This window comes from Schistocerca nitens, chromosome 1 (genome assembly GCF_023898315.1).
Source record: "Schistocerca nitens isolate TAMUIC-IGC-003100 chromosome 1, iqSchNite1.1, whole genome shotgun sequence".
Lineage (NCBI taxonomy): Eukaryota > Metazoa > Arthropoda > Insecta > Orthoptera > Acrididae > Schistocerca > Schistocerca nitens.
In genome coordinates, this window is record NC_064614.1 from 776,974,028 (window position 1) to 776,991,322 (window position 17,295).

Below are 17,295 nucleotides of genomic sequence, written 5' to 3' on the forward strand. Positions count from 1 at the left end.
GACAGCTAATCTTTGCAGTTCCACCAGTTAGGGTGCTGCCAATGGGACTGGGAAGTGTGGTCCTTCTGTCACGGACTCTGAAGCATGCGCGGCAAGACTATCAGCAAGCTAGACGAGGCTGAGTGGAGAAAGTCTTCGTCAGTCTTTGATGGCTCATCTGCAGATGACTGGCAGGTTTCCTGATGAAATATCATGGGATGAAGTTTACGAGGACCGGCTGCAATACTGAAATCTCTTTGAACATTTAGTCTGCCAGGAAAATTTTAAATTTCACAACTGCTAGCCAGACACAAACATGGTGCATGTAGTATCAGAGAGTGTGCTGTCCATTTGTAGAGTGTAGAAGTGCACAATCTAAGTTTGACCTAGGGCAGGGTGTGATGGCCGGGGAGGAGTATTTTGGAAACCACACAACTTGTCAGGTGTTTGAGGTGTGCTGTGGTGCCTTCAACATGTGGCAAAACCAAGATTTTAACCATGTCCAGACAGCATGGGGTTGAGCGGCCCACCCCTCATTACAGATGTCCGACCTCGTAGGCTGGGCAGTCTGGTAAAACAAAACAGGCAGTTCTGTGGCGGAACTAACATCAGACTTTAATGTTGTGCAGAGTACAAGTGTGTCTGAACACACAGTGCACCGAACACTCCTAATGATGGAGCTCTGCAGCCAGCAACCCATGCATGTTCTATTGTTAACACGACAACATTAGCAACTACAACTGGAAAGGGCATGTGATCACTGTCACTGGATGTTGGTGCAGTGGCAGAGCATTGCATGGTCTGATGAATCCCGATACATTCTCCATCACACTGATGGGAGGGCATGAATCCGTCATCTTCTGGGGGAATAGCTTCTTGACACCTGTTCTGCGGGATGGAGACAAACTGGCAGCAGCCCAATTATGCTCTCGAGAACATTCATGTGGGCATCCATGGGTCCAGTGATGCTTGTGCAAGGCACCATGATGGCCAAGGAGTATCGTACACAGGTTGCAGAACATGTACACCCCTTCATGACAAACATGCTTCCCAATGGTAGTGGCATTTTTCAACATGATAATGGTCCATGTCACATGGCCACGAGTGTGATGGAGTGGTTCGAGGAACATGGTGCTGATGTGCTGCCCCCTCAACTCGCCAGATCAGAACCCGATCGAATACATCTGGGATTTGATTGAATGTGGCATTAGAGCTCACTGCCTCCCCTCCCCAGAATTTACAGGAATTAGGTGATGCGTGTGCACAGATGTGGTGCTAGCTACCTCCGGTGACCTAGCAAGGTCTCATTGCTTTCATGTCATGATGCATCGCCACTGTTACTCATGCCAAAGATGGACATACTGACTATTAGGTAGGTCATCATAGTGTTGTTCTGATTGATTAGTGTATATACCAGGTGTCCCAGGAGGAATGGTCAATATTCAGGTATGACAGGAACGATCATTCAAAGCAAAAAAGTCTGGTGAACAAGGGCTCTAAAATGCATACTTTAAGAGCTATGATCAGTTCTTCAGTAGAAAAAATGTGTTTCAAGAGTGAAGATGAACCACCGCTCATAGCTCTTAACATATGCATTTTAGATCCTGTGTTTACCACACTTTATTTGCTTTGAATGATGTTGTTGTTGTTGTTGTGGTCTTCAGTCCTGAGACTGGTTTGATGCAGCTCTCCATGCTACTCTATCCTGTGCAAGCTTCTTCATCTCCCAGTACCTACTGCAACCTACATCCTTCTGAATCTGCTTAGTGTATTGATCTCTTGGTCTCCCTCTACGATTTTTACCCTCCACGCTGCCCTCCAATGCTAAATTTGTGATCCCTTGATGCCTCAAAACATGTCCTACCAACCGATCCCTTCTTCTAATCAAGTTGTGCCACAAACTTCTCTTCTCCCCAATCCTATTCAATACCTCCTCATTAGTTACGTGATCTACCCACCTTATCTTCAGCATTCTTCTGTAGCACCACATTTCGAAAGCTTCTATTCTCTTCTTGTCCAAACTAGTTATCGTCCATGTCTCACTTCCATACATGGCTACACTCCATACAAATACTTTCAGAAACGACTTCCTGACACCTAAATCTATACTCGATGTTAACAAATTTCTCTTCTTGAGAAACGCTTTCCTTGCCATTGCCAGTCTACATTTTATATCCTCTCTACTTCGACCATCATCGGTTATTTTACTCCCTAAATAGCAAAACTCCTTTACTACTTTAAGTGTCTCATTTCCTAATCTAATTCCCTCAGCATCACCCGACTTAATTCGACCACATTCCATTATCCTTGTTTTGCTTTTGTTGATGTTCATCTTATATCCTCCTTTCAAGACACTGTCCATTCCGTTCAACTGCTCTTCCAAGTCCTTTGCTGTCTCTGACAGAATTACAATGTCATCGGCGAACCTCAAAGTTTTTACTTCTTCTCCATGAATTTTAATACCTACTCCGAATTTTTCTTTTGTTTCCTTTACTGCTTGCTCAATATACAGATTGAATAACATCGGGGAGAGGCTACAACCCTGTCTCACTCCTTTCCCAACCACTGCTTCCCTTTCATGCCCCTCGACTCTTACAACCGCCATCTGGCTTCTGTACAAATTGTAAATAGCCTTTCGCTCCCTGTATTTCACCCCTGCCACCTTCAGAATTTGAAAGAGAGTATTCCAGTCGACATTGTCAAAAGCTTTCTCTAAGTCTACAAATGCTAGAAACGTAGGTTTGCCTTTTCTTAATCTTTCTTCCAAGATAAGTCGTAAGGTCAGTATTGCCTCACGTGTTCCAACATTTCTACGGAATCCAAACTGATCTTCCCCGAGGTAGGCTTCTACCAGTTTTTCCATTCGTCTGTAAAGAATTCGCGTTAGTATTTTGCAGCTGTGACTTATTAAACTGATAGTTCGGTAATTTTCACATCTGTCAACACCTGCTTTCTTTGGGATTGGAATTATTATATTCTTCTTGAAGTCTGATGGTATTTCGCCTGTCTCATACATCGTGCTCACCAGATGGTAGAGTTTTGTCATGACTGGCTCTCCCAAGGCTATCAGTAGTTCTAATGGAATGTTGTCTACTCCCGGGGCCTTGTTTCGACTCAGGTCTTTCAGTGCTCTGTCAAACTCTTCACGCAGTATCTTATCTCCCATTTCGTCTTCATCTACATCCTCTTCCATTTCCATAATATTGTCCTCAAGTACATCGCCCTTGTATAAACCCTCTATATACTCCTTCCACCTTTCTGCCTTCCCTTCTTTGCTTAGAACTGGGTTGCCATCTGAGCTCTTGATATTCATACAAGTGGTTCTCTTCTCTCCAAATGTCTCTTTAATTTTCCTGTAGGCAGTATCTATCTTACCCCTAGTGAGACAAGCCTCTACATCCTTACATTTGTCCTCTAGCCATCCCTGCTTAGCCATTTTGCACTTCCTGTCGATTTCATTTTTGAGACGTTTGTATTCCTTTTTGCCTGCTTCATTTACTGCATTTTTATATTTTCTCCTTTCATCAATTAAATTCAATATTTCTTCTGTTAACCAAGGATTTCTATTAGCCCTCGTCTTTTTACCTACTTGATCCTCTGCTGCCTTCACTACTTCATCCCTCAAAGCTACCCATTCTTCTTCTACTGTATTTCTTTCCCCCATTCCTGTCAATTGTTCCCTTATGCTCTCCCTGAAACTCTCTACAACCTCTGGTTCTTTCAGTTTATCCAGGTCCCATCTCCTTAAATTCCCACCTTTTTGCAGTTTCTTCAGTTTCAATCTGCAGTTCATAACCAATAGATTGTGGTCAGAATCCACATCTGCCCCAGGAAATGTCTTACAATTTAAAACCTGGTTCCTAAATCTCTGTCTTACCATTATATAATCTATCTGAAACCTGTCAGTATCTCCAGGCTTCTTCCATGTATACAGCCTCCTTTCATGATTCTTGAACCAAGTGTTAGCTATGATTAAGCTATGCTCTGTGCAAAATTCTACAAGGCGGCTTCCTCTTTCATTCCTTCCCCCCAATCCATATTCACCTACTATGTTTCCTTCTCTCCCTTTACCTACTGATGAATTCCAGTCACCCATGACTATTAAATTTTCGTCTCCCTTCACTACCTGAATAATTTCTTTTATCTCGTCATACATTTCATCTATTTCTTCATCATCTGCAGAGCTAGTTGGCATATAAACTTGTACTACTGTAGTAGGCATGGGCTTTGTGTCTATCTTGGCCACAATAATGCGTTCACTATGCTGTTTGTAGTAGCTAACCCGCACTCCTATTTTTTTTTTATTCATTATTAAACCTACTCCTGCATTACCCCTATTTGATTTTGTATTTATAACCCTGTAATCACCTGACCAAAAGTCTTGTTCCTCCTGCCACCGAACTTCACTAATTCCCACTATATCTAACTTTAACCTATCCATTTCCCTTTTCAAATTTTCTAACCTACCTGCCCGATTAAGTGATCTGACATTCCACGCTCCGATCCGCAGAACGCCAGTTTTCTTTCTCCTGATAACGACGTCCTCTTGAGTAGTCCCCGCCCGGAGATCCGAATGGGGGACTATTTTACCTCCGGAATATTTTACCCAAGAGGACGCCATCATCATTTAATCATACAGTAGAGCTGCATGTCCTCGGGAAAAATTACGGCTGTAGTTTCCCCTTGCTTTCAGCCGTTCGCAGTACCAGCACAGCAAGGCCGTTTTGGTTAATGTTACAAGGCCAGATCAGTCAATCATCCAGACTGTTGCCCCTGCAACTACTGAAAAGGCTGCTGCCCCTCTTCAGGAACCACATGTTTGTCTGGCCTCTCAACAGATACCCCTCCGTTGTGGTTGCACCTACGGTACGGCCATCTGTATCGCTGAGGCACGCAAGCCTCCCCACCAACGGCAAGGTCCATGGTTCATGGGGGGGGCTTTGAATGATAGTTCCTGTCATATCCCTGAATAATGACCATTACCCCTGTGATGCCCTGTGTGTATCTGTGATGATGACGGCGATGATGATGATGATGATGATGATGATGGAAACTGAAGGACGTAACAGTAACCAGTCCCTGTATAGGAGGGAAAACAGTATATTTTTAGAAATAACATGAAAATAAGATATTCACCTCATTTACATAGGGCCTACCAAAACCAGATTATGTAAACAGATTTCCCAGTACTGCTTTTTGGATGTCATGTAAACACTTCAAAATTGATTTTGGAAATTATTTCTAGTTGGCGGTTTTCCAATTCTGCTATTGATTTTTGCTCGCATGAAAACACAGCCGGTTTTGCAATGTTGCATCTTGCTCCCAGTATATTCAGTTAATATGGACTTATTGTGCATTGAAGGAGAACCAGAAATATTGGACTGAGCTTCAGCAGAAATATTGGACTGAGCATGAAGCAGTCTACCAGCAATATTTAAGTGAATGGAATAACTGAATCAGAAACTGGATCAGCTGTTTGCCAGAAGTCGTATTTAACTAGGCTTAGAAAAAAAGGGACAGTGAAAAAACGGTTTCTGAAATTTGGTCTTCATCTTTTGGAAGATGTGGCACATGCAAACGTAGTGATTGCATATCTGGAGGTAAGCTACACATGTTAAATAAGTAAAATGTTTAATTATTAAATTATAACTACAAATGTATCTTAAAATTGATTTATTTAATCATTTTTGTACAAACAGTTATATTGTGAGATGGAAAAGTAGTTCTTAACTACCAGTTGCTGAGAAATGTAATCTGGAAAGAGTTCAGAAAGAGAGAGAGGAAGAAAAGATCAATTCTACCATGTTGTGAACTTATTTTGACTGTCATCTTTCACTTCTTTCTTGCAAATTATACTGTTTGGCTCTGGTTATTTGGCAATTCTTTTGAGAAATAAGATTGATGTTAAATATAGTCCTACCATTTAGTTTTACAATAAATTTCTAGTGGTGTCTGATGACAAAGATCTAGATTCTGTGTGGTAAGTATTAAGCTCTTTAGTGAGAATTGTATCTATATTTGAAATGCAAATTTTTAAAGTTATGGTCATTACTGTGCTTTTAAAACAAAAAATTTGAAAACATATGCAAACTCGACATTATGTATGTTGTCATGTCTGCACCAGTAAGATGAACAGACAAGAAGAAATAGTGAGATAAATTCACAATGAGAGGTGCAGCATTGGAACAATAAATCTGAAATGCTGAGAAAAGCAGTAGCTCCATAGCTATACAGTTGGCTCATCAATGTGAGATGCCGACAAAAATCAGTGGCACCATACTCCCTAAATAACATTATACTATACTGAATATTAGAATTTTGAACATAGATGCTGCTCAGCAACAGTGAATGTAAATGACCGATTTGAGAACATCAGCAAATCATTTGCTGGTATGAAGGTTTATTAAAAACCACTGACCTTGTTTTCAATAACTGTAGAACTGTCTTCTTCAGGAGTACATGGATCTACAGAGGAATTTTTTCACATCATAGTTAAAAAGAATTATCAAAGTGTAAAGGATGTTCAGTAAATTTCATTAGACATGACTTGTTAACATGAATCCATAGCCACTAATTCTTAGAAATCAGGACCATTCAGTTTGTCCCTTAGTTAACGGCATTGGAAGTACACATCTCATATTAGCGAGACATCTCCATTACCAAATCAGAGAGACCTTTGTTTTTGAAAATAATTTTTCTGCCAAAAACTCCGCTCACCTAATTCATAAAATGACAGTACAATGCACACCCTGCACTAGATTGGTTGACATAGTAAGTCTTTGCACGAATGTTCCCATAGATGTAACATTAAATATTCTCAGGAAAAACTTACAGCAACATAGAAAATTACCTGAAATGCAAACTGCTGAACTAACAAGTTTATTACAGGCTATTCTCAAATACAGTTACGTCACTTTCAATGGCAAAATATGTGTACAACAGACATACAGTTTAGCAATGGGTTGCCCCTTGTTGGAATCCTTGCTCACATTTTCATAAAGCCTCTTTAAAGTTTTTTTTTTTTGTTTCCAATTCAGAATTGCTAACTAAAACAAAATTCTATACTCACTATGTCGACAACATACTTTTTGTCTTCAATGGCAATGATCATGAACTAGATTAGTTGTTTAGCATTTTCAACATGTTTTATGAAGTAAATTTCTTACACAAATCAAGTACAAAATGAAAATGCCACTTAATTTTCTTGATTTCACAATTAAAATAGTAGATAATAACTGCAACTTAAATATTTTCTGGAAGCCTAAATATTTGGATATTATTACTTCAGCTGATTCTGCCGCCCCAGCGTTTTCTACACACTGTCTGTAGATGCTATCTGCTGTGTTATATTTTAACAACTTTGTCAATTTAGGTGGTCACACCAGTAGTCAGTGCATCAAACTGGATTGCCTTCATGTGTTTTTTGCTTATTTAGCATTCTGATTTTATTTTCGTAAGTCAGATACTCAAAGTTCCTCCTGTGTATGGGCATCCCAGAAAACTGAAGGAAATGAATGAATCCGAAATACTTTTAACGGTTACTGAAATGATTGTTCAGGTGTTCCTACTGAGAACACTGTGTGAATTCATGTTTTTAGGGTTCTGAGGATGCTTGCAGTGACAATAACATCAATAGCCCTCTAAAGAAGCATAAGGTGGTAATGTTCTCTAGTGATTCTGCCAATACCAATAAGGGTGACTCAATTCTTGTGAAAGATTCATTTCGTCACATGTTAACCCTTTTGAGATGTCGCTCTAGTCTCACTCTGGCACTGGCTACAACGGTGCATTCGTGATATTCGGGCACCATACTAAACATGTTAAACGATTCAGGGAAATCATGGGGAACCTAACCTGGAAGGTCGGATGAGGATTTGCACCATCGTCCCCCCCAAATACAAGTCCAGTGTGCTAACCACTGCACCATGTCACTTCGTTTTGCCTTTTGAGGGTAATGCTCTTCCAGCTGAGTTATTCAAGCATAATTCACGACTTGCATCTTCATACAATCACTTCAGTCAGTAGCTATTCCCACCTTCCAAGCTTCAGACACATTTGTGGTCTGTCCGTGTGGTGTACGGACAAATTCAGTTTTCTAGTGCTCAAATAGCAGCTTGTGGTTTCATTTTCTGACATTACTTAGTAGTATCACCTTCAGCAAAATCAAAAAGACCCAGAAGTGTAGCTTTATCCTGCAATGTATAGTTTAAAAATTATAGAGCTGCTAATCAGTACTTGCATTTTGCTGTTTGCCTATGTGATGTGCAGTAGTGTTCAGTGATCTAGTGCCAATGTGTCAGCTCCCACTTCTCATTTTGTGACACTGGTTAGTAGTGGCAACATCTTAAGGACATCACATCTACATCAACATCAATACTCTGCAAATCATACCCAAGCACCCGGAAGTGTGTTCCTTGAACCGCTTTCACAATAATTCTCTACTACTCCGATCTTGGACAGCATGCAGAAAAAACGAACACCTGGATCATTACGTGCGAGCTCTTATTTCCCTTATTTTATTATGACGATCATTTCTCCCTATGTACATCAGTGCCAACAAAATATTTCCGCATTCAGAGGAGAAAGTTGGTGATTGAAATTTCGTGAGAAGATTCCACCGCATCAAAAAAGGCATGATGTACACCCCAAAATCCTGTATCTTGTCAGTGACAACCCTTCCTTGTTTCTCAATAATACAAAACATGCTGGTCTTCTTTGAACCTGCTCAATGTAATCTGGCAGTCCTATTTGGTAAGGATCCCACACCATGTAGAAGTACTCTCCAAGCGGATGGACAAGCATAGTGTACGTAGCCTCTTTAGTAGATCTGTTGCATCTTCTAAGTGTTCTGCTAATAAACCACAGTCTTTGGTTCGCCTTCCCCACAACATTTTCTATGTATTATTTCCAATTTAAGCTGTTCATAATCGCAATTCTTAGGTACTTAGTTGAATTTACGGTCTTTACATTTAACTGATTAATCATTTAACTCAGGACTAGCAGATTCCTTTTAGCACTCATGTGGATGGCCTCACACTTTTCATTATTTAGGACAAATTAGCAATTTTATTTTCGCACCATACAGGTATGTTTTCCAAATCTTTCTGCAATTTGTTTTGATCCTCTGATGACTTTAGTAGACGGTAAATGGCAGCATCATCTGCACATTCTACGACGGCTGCTCAGGTTGTCTCCTAAATCATTTATATCTCTAAGTAACAGTAGAGGGCCTGTAACGCTACCTTGGGGAACATCAGAAATCACTTCTGTTTTACTCAATGATTTTTCATCAATTACTATGAACTGTGACCTCTCTGACAGGAAATCACGAATCCAGTCACGTAACAGACGATACTCCATAACAACGCAATTTCATTACACGCCACTTGTGAGGTACAATGTCACAAGCCTCCTAAAAATCCAGAAACACAGGATCAATTTGAAATCCCTTGACAATAGCACTCACCACTTTGTATGAGTAAAGAGCTAGTTGTGTTTCATAAGAACGATGTTTTTTAAATGTGTGTCGACTGTGTGTTAATAGAACGTTCTCTTTGAGGTAATTCATAACATTTGAACACAATATATATTACAAAATCCTGCTGCATATTAATGTTAATGATATGGCCCTGTAATATAATGATTACTCCTCCAGCCTTTCTTGAATAGTGGTGTGACTTGTGCAACTTTTCAGTCTTTGGGTATAGATCTTTCATCATCAAGTGAGGAGTTGCATATGATTGTTAAGTATGGAGCTATAGCCTTAGCATACTCTCAAAGGAACCTAATTGGTACACAGTCCACACCAGAAACCTTCCTTTTATTAAGTGATTTAAGTTGCTTCACGAATCCAAGGATACCTACTTCTAAGTTACTCATGCTGGCAGCTGTTCTTGATTCGAATTCTGCAATATTTAATTCATCTTTGGTGAAGCAATTTCCGAAGGCTGTGTTTAGTAACTCTCATTTAGCAGCACTGTCATTGATAGTATTTCCGTTGTTATTGTGCGAAGAAGGCATTGATTGTGTCTTGCCACTAGCATACTTTAGATATGACCAGAATGCCTTTGGATTGTCTGCCAGGTTTTTAGACAGCATCTCCCATGGAAGTCGGTGCTAAATTATGAACTTCTGTAAAAGACTGCCAATCTTGGGGAATTTGCGTTCATTTAAATTTGGCATGCTTTTTTTGTTGTTTCTACAACAGTGTTCTGACCCGTTTTGTGTACCAAGGGGGATCTGCTCCATCATTTGGTAATTTATTTGGTATAAATCTCTCAACTGCTTCAAGCCACATGTGGTCTATACTTACTGGCACGTTGTTAATTTGGAAGGAGTCGAGATTGTCTCTCAGGAAGGCATCAAGTGAATTTTTATCTGCTTTTTGAATAGGTATATTTTTTCTTTCTTTTTGAAGGATCTGGGAGTTACAATATTCAGTCTCACTATGACAACCCTTTATCAATGCACAATTTTGGATGATGTTTTATGCGCACGTCCAGATTTTAACGTGTATTTTCACCAACATACTGAGGGTAAATTAAAGTCACCACCAACCACAATTGTATGAGTTGGGTACTTGTTTGAAATTAAACTCAAGTTTTCATTGAACCTTCCAGCAACTGTATCATCTGAATTGGGAGGTCGGTGAAAGGATCCAATTATTATTTTATTCCGATTGCCAAGAATGACCTCTACCCATACTAACTCACAGGAACTATCTTCTTCAATTTCGTTACAAGATAAACTACTTCTAACAGCAACAAACATGCCACTGCCAACTGTGTTTAGCCTTACCTTTCTGAACACCGTTAGGGTCTTTGCAAAAATTTCGGCTGAACGTATCTCCAGCTTTCAGTGTCTATAACTATTTGAGCATCAGAGCTTTCTATTAGCATTTGGAACTCTGGTATTTTTCCAGCACAGCTACAACAGTTTACAACTGCTATACCGATGGCTCCTAGATCTACATTCTTCTTGTGTTCAACATGCACATTCAGTCACTGAAGCCCTTTTTGTGTTTTCCCCGAGATCTCTAACCTAAAAGACTGCCCAGTCCAAGCCACACAGCCCCTGCTGCTTGTGTAGCCGCCTCCTGCATGTGGTAGATTCCTGTCCTATTTAGCAGAACCCAAATCCAACTATCTTATGGTGCAAGTCAAGGAATATTGCAGCCTAAATGGTCACAGAACTGACCGAGCCACTGATTCAGACCCTTCACTCAGCTCTGTACCAGAGATCCACAATCTGTCCTGTCGATTATGCTGCAAATGGTGAGCTCTGCTTTTATCTCACAAGCAAGACTGGCAGCCTTTACCATTACTGGCAACCACTCAAAACCAGAGAGAATCTCCTCCACTCTGAAGTGGCACACAACACTGGTATCAATGAGAGCCACCATCTGCAGTAGGCTGCACCCTGTGCTCTTCACGGTTCTCTGGAAGGGCCCGTTCCACATCTGGAATGACTCCACACGGTATGCACACAAGAGTGCACATTGGTCTTCTTCCCCTCCTTGGCAGTCAGGCCCCTAAGTGGTCCCATAACATGATTATAAATGGAGCTCCTAACTAATAATCCACCCTCTGTGAATGTCTGGGTCTTGCAGGCTGAGAGTTTCCTCTGAAACAGGCCAAGCGGCTGAATCTGGCAGAGGGTCAGTGTCAGCTGCAGACAGCATCTGGAACCTGTTTGTCAGACTAACTGGGGCTGCCTTACATTCAGCTACCTGTGAAGTCTTTTGCCACCTGCCATGCCCCGAGGTGACCTCATACTCAACCACAGGTGAAGGACGAACTTCAGTGCGAGCAGTAACTGGGCTGGCCACTGGTATGGACAGATCGGCGGACTCCAGCTAGTTTTTATTTTTCTTGTTTGGAAGTAGGAAATAGATAAGAACAGTGCTTGTCATGCGAGGTCAGAAGCTGGATTGGCCTCTGTCTGGAAACAGCTAGAAGCTGTGTTGGAGAAGGTCAAGAGGCTTCAGGCTGTTGCTCTAAGCAGCAGCAGCAGCAGCAGCAGCAGGAGCAGCAGCAGGAGCAGCAGCAGGAGCAGTGGGCACCAGTGATGAAGGATTTAACATTTCTGATATAGACTGAATCCTCTGGCAACTCCTATGTCACTTTGTCTCCAGATACGCAACATCTGACTGATTTATCTTTGCTGCAGGGTCAGTGGCAGACAGTGGTGGGTTCATATCTAGAGGCTGAAAGTAGGAACTGAACGGTTGGCTGCCCCCTTGTGCCATAGTAACAGGTTTAAGTTGCTGTGCTGTGTAGGTATTTCTAGGTAAGTCTGGACAACCTGAGAAGGTGAATTTGTTGGTCACTGGAGCTCCAGCATTATTCGGGTAATGGAGCCCCCTAGGGAAATAGCAATCAGGCTAGTGTGCACTTGGTATGCTTGTCAGTTCTCATCCAAGGTCTGGAGGAGGCTCTGGCACTTTCCACTTGGGTTCTAAGGTCATGCTCGGTTCCTTTCGCTAGCTGGTTGCATTGGTCAAGACAGCTAGCTTCGGCCATGAGTTAGAAGCAAGGCTTGCTATTTGGAGCATCCTACCCAAAAACAATGAAGGTCTGTTGGTTTTGACCTTTGTGGAAAGTCTAACAGAGAGGCTCATACAATGAGTGTCAATCTCTAATGCAAATTTCTAGACATCTGCTATCAGATGGAGCACTGAGAATTTTAGGGGGCATCCCTCAATAGTTAAGGTGTGTACTTGATAACAGAAGTGACTACTTGGGCAACAAACAATGTATGGCGTGCAGATAGGTGTTTTTTTTTTAGGTTAGAGGAACCCATCCTTAAGGTCAATGATTAACTGTTTACTGAAAAAGAAGAGAGAGCAGACGTATTAGATTTAGAGGAGGACTTCAACTCTTGCAGATCAGACAGAGAAAATGTTAATGATATTGGTAAACTGCAGAAACATTTGGTAAGGTTCCAGAATTAGAATGGATTATTAAAGGCTATGCTCACACAGTATGGTTGAAACCTGAAGTGAATAACACTGAAATTCTAAATGGAATACATAGGCAAGGATAGGGTAAGATAATTTATAGCCTTAAGGAATTTCGGGTGAGGTTATAACAGAATCTAAATGTGGAACAAGAGACTGGAAAAAAAGCACAGGTTGTTCCTATCTTCAAGAATGGTCATATTTTGATTGTGCCTACATCCCACAATGTCAGCATTGTTATTTACAGACTTGGCAATGTTAATTTAATGGGTAGCAAGATGCCCTTCCTAACCCCCCCCCCCCCCCCCCCCAAGTACTGGTCAGTTATACCATTAGAGAAAATTCACAAAAGTAACAACTGTGAAAAACACAATAGTAACCATCTACACAACCTGAAGTGGAATGATAACATAATACTAATTTTAGGAAAAGCAGACTTCAGGCTGAGATTCACTGAACGCATCTTAAGGAAAAATAATTTATCCATGAAAGAAATGGCTTACAAAATAATTGTTTGACCCATTGGTCCCTTACCAGGAAGGGTACAGAGATCAGTGACACATTTCATTATGGTGTCATTAAGTAGGTGTAAGAGTGTTACAGAGATGGTCAACTCCAGTGGCAGATGCAACAAGACAGGCACTGTGTGTCACTACTTAAATTCTGAGTGTGTTCACTTGAAGAGGAGTGAGGCAACATATTTCTTCCTCCCAAAATGACAAAATCTAAGGAAACAGAACTCATACACTTGTTCTTCCCACGCACCATTCTTGGGTAGTACAGGGAATGGTATACATCATAAGGTGTCTTCTGGAGTACAGATGAAGATGTTGTCCTACACACTTTGCAGGACAGGCACACCTGGAAGAAGGATATTTTGGAGAAATGGCTTAGCCACAACCTAGAGGATCTTTGACTCTGCAGCTGAGTATGTACTTTTACAGAACTTCGTGGCAAATTAGAACTGTGCCAGACTGGGACTCGAATATGAAAAGCTTGCCTTTGGTGAACATTCTTACACACTACCCTATCCAGGCCCAACTAACAGTCCGACACGGTAAGGAGAACTTCTATGATGTTTGGAAACTAGGAGAGGTACTGGCAGAAATGAAGCTGTGGAGGGGGTGGGGGGGGGGGGGGAGGAGGAGGGAGAAATGGAGGTCGTGAGTTGAACTTGAGTAGCTCAAGCATAAGGCCACAACTAGGGACAGGAAACTTTTGCATAAATGATAACGCAAAAAATTAGATGAAATAGATAGTGATATAAAATGAAATTGGAAGGGTTTAAGGAAATGTTTTTGTGTAAAAATGTAGTAAATCTGAGGGCAGCAGGGTAAATATTACTTGTAATTAATTGTAATTCTGAAATTGGGTTTTGATCTCCTCCACATGTCTGACTGTCATCTATAATCTTAGACTGACATTTCATTTCCTATGCAAAGAACATGTTTCTTGGTGTGATATCAAGCAGGATAGCTTTACTTCAATGACTCCATTCAAGTAACAGCTTTAATTGCTGAAATATCATTACCAACACTACTGCACAACAAACTACACAAAAAATGATGCATATTTTGAGAAAGCTTTAATTCAGGGCATTAATTAAACTGCAAATGTTCATAGTACCCAGCTATAAAAATGAAAAGCACAAAATATGCAGATAAGTAGTTTGTCAAACACAGAAATCAACATGGAGTCTGCCTGATTATCTCCCATCAGCCAATCACAGCATAGGATGTGTGACACATGCAATCAATCACCACTTAAGATAGGAGGAAGAATTTAAATCTTGCTGCGTGAGATGGTTTGATAATTTCTTATGGAATCACATTAATAAATATTGAAATAAACATTCTCAGTGTTTTGTTTATGTGATATCTTGTGTCCTATGCTGTGATAGGTTGATGGAAGCAAAGAGAACAAGTCCAGTGTTTATTTACATGTTTGCAAAGTTAAAGTGCCTATTTGGGAGTTTTAACGTATATACTTGTGCACTATGAAAAACATGCAGTTTAACTGGCACACAACATTAATGATTTCTCAAAAATGCATTATTTTTGGTATGATTTGTTGGGCAAAAATTTTGAGAAATGAGACATTGCCAGATAAAATTATCATTTACACTGATTGTGTTATTACTGTGGAGAAAGGAATTTTTCTGATGAAATAAGCAAGCTTTTGAGAAATACGGAGGCACAAGCACTTCAAGTAGACAAAAGAAACACTGATACGCAGTGGGCTACACTTTCAAAGTAGGTTATAAACTCTTACGGCCACAGATCCATGTAAGTTTGTATTCAGAGTCATAGGTTCTCATTGCAACAACAGGACGATGTTGGTTAAGTCCATTAATTCTGATACAGCAAAGGACCTGTTCTGTAATGGCAGGATTCAGTAGTATAATTACTCTGAGGGGATACAAGTCCCTTCATCATTTAATGATGATGCTGGTGTTGTGTTTGGTTTGGTAGGTGCTCAACCGTGCAGTCATCAGTGCTCATACAAAGTCCCAATGCTGACACAGTCCAATTTTTTTCACAATACAATCTAGCCACAGTCATGAATGATGATAACACAAACACCGAGTCCCTGGGCAGGGAAAATCCCCAAGCCGGCCGGGTATCGAACATCATTTAATGAAAAAGCAGCTTTCCACACCAGATGGAAATGTGTACATTGTCATATGTCTGGTGTTTTTCTGGTGACAGCTTGTCTTGAATGCTCAAATATAGACTCTGTGCAGCTGTTTTATGTTGACTGATTGGTGACAATGTCTCAGATGAGACCTCTCAAGTTTTGATAACACTTTCTTTTGGAAAACTTCCAAGTTTATGGTTATATATTTTTTTAATGGGTTAGATTTAAAGGCTTTAACATAAATCATTTATTTTTTTTCAATAATGTATATAAATGTGACCTGTTTGCTGGTGAATACAATGTAATTGATATCTATATTTTCATGTCCAACATAATACTGAAAAACAATGTAGAAAGGCAAAAATAAGGAACACAGGGAACTTACAAAATTAGCTGCCAGAAACTAATACTAAAATTGGCAAAAATAACACCAAAATATGAAGAAAGTAACATCAAAAATGGCAGAAAACACACAAGAAATGGACATAAAATAAATACTTTCCAGTCCTTAAGCAGAGCCCATGAAAGGCATAATTTCAGGATTGAGTCCTCGTCCTCCATGCAATTTTAATCTGTCAACGTTCCTACAAAGCTTTAAGTTGCACCAGCTGGGCCACTGCAAAATTCAGTTTTCATTCATGCTTATGATACCTCTACTCGAAAGTTGCTTTGCTTTTGCATTCCAACTAACTTTTCATACAATACTGGTGTTAAAATGTAACAGAAATTTCTATGACTGCTTGTTATTCACCAAATTATCCAAATTCATGACTAATAAATTAGTTACACCAATCACAGTAGCATCTTTGTGCTAATACTACATCTCTGTCATTCACTGTGTTCCATTAATTCCATTGTGGCAGGGTTTCTACAGCTAAGGGGAAAAGAGTCGTCAGAAACTAAATTTGTAGGCTGCAATTTCCAGCACACTTACTCCCGAATATTATTTGTGGCTAATAATAACAATCAGTTATTGGTTCCTTTTCTAAGGTATGGAGGGAAATCCTGCATTTTGGTGCAGAGGTATTGAACAGCTGCCATCAGACATAAAACAAGAAATCATGTATTTCTGTTACATATTTTATTAGTCACTTTAACAAATCATCCAATTTTCTAGTCAGTAACTTAAAACTCCTGTTCAACTGCATAGTAAGTAACAATGTACTTTGTAAACTAGTCTATTCTAACAGCATGCAGATAGTTGTTATTCTTTGACAGATGCAGTGTCCTTATGAAGTAAGCAGTGATAGAATAACACTCTGCAAAGCTGAGAAAGTAGCAGTTAAAAAAAATTAAAGACATTTCTCTTCTAATTTTATAATGGAAATATTAGCCACTGTAAGCATAAAACCGTATGACATTTTACTGGCGATTGTTACTGCAGTCTAGAGAAACAGATTCCCACAGCATCTTGACATATTTTACAACTAGATCTACAGAACAACACAAATAATTGAATGATTTTTATGTTAGTACTTGAAAGCTAAAATGCAGGCTGAATAACTCACAATGAAAGAGCACTAATTTTCATGTGTTTCAAAGGTACATGCCTTCAGCATCAGAAATATCTAAACTTAAAGATCTTTATTGGATGGAAGCATTGACAAATGTTCACCCATGCAAAAGACTTCGAACAGTGTCATAATTGTATGAAGGTAAAACATATCCATATAGAAGTCAAATTAAATCTTCCATGAAACGAAAATTTTTGTGTTAAGGTA

The 17,295-nt window shown here is 40.0% G+C and overlaps 1 protein-coding gene across 1 annotated transcript in view; it reads right to left on the reverse strand.

The window, feature by feature from the left end:
* Positions 1 to 17,295, reverse strand: part of LOC126261751 (condensin complex subunit 1) — a 207,456-nt gene that overhangs the window by 115,536 nt on the left and 74,625 nt on the right. The window lies entirely within an intron of this gene.